Here is a 3,444-nt window from a genome sequence, read left to right as displayed (position 1 = left end):
CAGTACTCTTGCCTGGAAACTCCCATGGACGGAGGAGCCTGGTAGGCTGCAGTCCGTGGGGTTGAAAAGAGTCGGACACGACTGAAGTGACTTAGCAGCAGCAGCAACAGCAGCATAGTCTCACTATCAGAGAATGGGATGTTAGTTGCATTACTTTCTTTTCAACACTTGGTGTTGCCTGTCTTCTTAATTTTAGCCATTCTAGTGAAGCATAGTGATGTCTTATTACAGTTTTAACTCATATTGCCTAATTGTTTCTAAGGTTCAACACAATTTTCATATGCTTATTGACCATTTTGGATATTTTCTTTGTGAGAGGTCTGTTCAAATACCTTGCTGACTGTCTCAGGTAATTTTTTTCTATCTAAAGATATAATTGTGTACATACAAAATACAAAACAATATATAAACTATTAGAATTTTAAAATAAATTTAACAAGTCACCAAAAAGAAGTTCAATTTTAAAATCAATCACCTCTTTTTACCTAGCAATAAAAAATTGGAAATTGACATTTTGAAATGATACCACTGATAAGAACATAAAAAGTCTATTACTGAGAAATTGTCACAGCCTGGAGGTGCCTAAGGAAACATGGAAATTAATAAAATGTGCCATTCTAAATAGCATCCCAGAACAGAAAAACAATATTGGGTAGAAACTAAGGCGATCTGGGAATTCCCTTGAGTTTCAGTGGCTGGAACTCCATGCTTTCACTGCAGGGCACCTAGGTTGGATCTCTGGTTGGGAATCTATTTAATAAGATCCCACAGTTCTCATAGCCTTAAATAAATAAATAAATAAAAATGAAATTACTCCAACCATCGGGGATGAATGGGTAGGTGGTGGAATAAGGATATCTGAATAAAGTATAGATTTCAGGTTTTTTTAAAAGTAGCTTTGACAGGTCACTTTATCTTCACCTTTAACCTCAGCTGAAATTCCAGTACTTTGGCCACTTGATGCAAAGAGCTGACTCATTGGAAAAACCCTGATGCTGGGAAAGATTGAAGGCAGGAGAAGAAGGGGACAACAGAGGATGAGATGGTTGGATGGCATCACGGACTCGATGGACATGAGTTTGAGCAAGGTCTGGGAGTTGATGATGGACAGGGAAGCCTGCGTGCTGCAGTCCATGGGATCACAAAGAATAGGACATGAGTGAGCAACTGAACTGACAAGTCTATAATTTCATTTTTGATTCATATTAGATGGCCAGAAGCCAGTGAAAAATATAACAGTTTTTCCTCTTACATTGAGACAGTATGCTTTAAATCTTGATCATTAATGAGGATTAAGCAACTTCTCTTTTTGTAAGGGAGCAAGGGGCATGTAAGCATGTGATGAGGTGGAAGGGAGATACTTATTCATATCTTCCCTCAGTGAGGAGGGAAATCAGAGTGTGCAACAGGAGACTGCCAAGTCCACCTTCTCCTGAGAAACACACAGTTATTTAGTGAACAAATTTTACTTAGCAAACATTTCTTAACCATGTCATAAAGAAAAACAAATATTTCCATTTTCTTGAACTATTTTTAAACTATCTGTCAATAAATTTTTGCTGCTAGTTTGATTATGTGTCTTGCACATTCTTTCTGAGGTTTATTCCAATATATTTATGCTTTATTATTGTTGCAAGTATTAATGAAAATTTTTAATGACATTTGCTACTTTTTAAATAGCAACTTTAAATAGAAAGTAGAGATAGAAACTTTGCTATTAAGTTTTCCTTGCATTTTCATACACACACACATATGAAAATAATTTTTTTTTCCTCTGGCCAGTTTTACAAACACTATATAAACATTTTGGATTGATTTTTCAAATTTTTAGATAAATACATTGCCTGTAAATAAAAAAGTTAAAGGACCTAAAATATCAAGTGTAATGACTATATGGAGCAACTGCTGTTTGGTGTGTTAATTTGTACAACTACTTTCAAAAACATTATCTAGGAAAGCTGAAAATATGCATGGCTTGTGACCCAGTAAATCCACTCTTAATTAACCTAAAAAGAATCATGTAAATCTGCATCAGGATATAAGTAAAGAATATTCAGACCAACAATATTCATAACAGTTGCAAACTAGAAACAACCCAAATATTCCTTAAAATTGCATGAATAAATATGTTACCTATGCTTACACTATGGTTGTTAATAACAATAAAATGTAAGAAACACAACTAAATGCACAAACATAGTAGTGAGTAAAAGAACCTCAACTCAAAAAAACCCCACATACCATTTATACAAATTTAAAAATAGGCCAAACTAGACTGGAGACATTTTGCTTGGCAACCTAGAGAGCTCCTGTGAAGCTTCAGGACCACAATGGAGAGTCTGTCTCCAGCTTGAGGAAAGAGCGTGTCTTCCCACCTTCCAGCTGCGGCCTCGCTCTCGCCCTGTCTCAGCACCTGAGGCTGATGCTGCCCAGGCTGGGGTTGCCCTGTGCTCACAGCCAATAGCTGATGGGCCCAGAGCCGCTCCTCAGGCCTCCCACCTGGTGTGGAGAGGGACAATATGCAGAGAGATCTAAGTGCCCCTGGTTGCAGCCTCTTCTCTCTTCCCTTTGGGCTTCTCTGGTGGCTCAGCTGGTAAAGAATCCACCTGTAGTGCAGGAGACCTGGGTTCGATCCCTGGGTTGGGAAGATTCCCTGGAGAAGGGAACAGCTACCCCCTCCAGTATTCTGGCCTGGAGAATTCCATGGACTATATAGTCCATGAGGTCACAAAGAGTAGGACACAACTGAGCGACTTTCACTTTCACTTTCTGTTTTCCCTTTACTCACGCTCTATACGTCTTTCATATGCCTTGGACTAGACTCATTGCCCAGTGTTTGTCCTTCTCGCTTCAGGATCAAGCAGTGTTTGTCCTTCTTGCTTCAGGATCAAGCTGGGCCTAGGTATTTTGCTGGGGGCCCTCTCTGCCTAGCTCTTCTAACTCCTCCAGAACATAACCAACCAGAGGATCCTACACTCTGCATCCTGTCACCCTCAGAATGCTCCCATCAGAGGGTCGATGGCCCAGGAACAGGCAAGAGTAGCCCAGGCATTGTCTTCACTGTTTGCTGCCAGACCCGCTGCTGCTGGGCACTCAGACTGGCCCTTTCACAACATGCCTGTCTGCATCAAGCCTGCATTTACTTTTCCCTTCAGATTCCAGGCCGTCCTATGAGCTGAACTCATTTAATTCTCATAGTCATTGTCAGGGCTGCATTGAGTCGGGCCAACCTAAGGTTGAGAAGAAAGTTAAAAGGACAACACATTGGCTGCAGCTGCTGAACAAGCCTCCGTGGGCCCCTGCCCCACCCTGCTGACATGAGGGCAGGTCGCACTGTGTGGGTTCTGGGTGAGTTTCCTGTCTCTGAGGCAGTTTCCAAATCTTTACAGTGAAACAGCCCAAAGCAAAGCCCTCTACATACTGAAAACTGACAAGTGACTTGAA

The sequence above is a fragment of the Bison bison genome, unplaced genomic scaffold, assembly GCF_000754665.1.
Source record: "Bison bison bison isolate TAMUID 2011002044 unplaced genomic scaffold, Bison_UMD1.0 scf7180017851239, whole genome shotgun sequence".
NCBI classification, from domain to species: domain Eukaryota; kingdom Metazoa; phylum Chordata; class Mammalia; order Artiodactyla; family Bovidae; genus Bison; species Bison bison.
The sequence above is the reverse complement of the archived record's forward strand: the minus strand, read 5'-3'. Positions refer to the sequence as shown.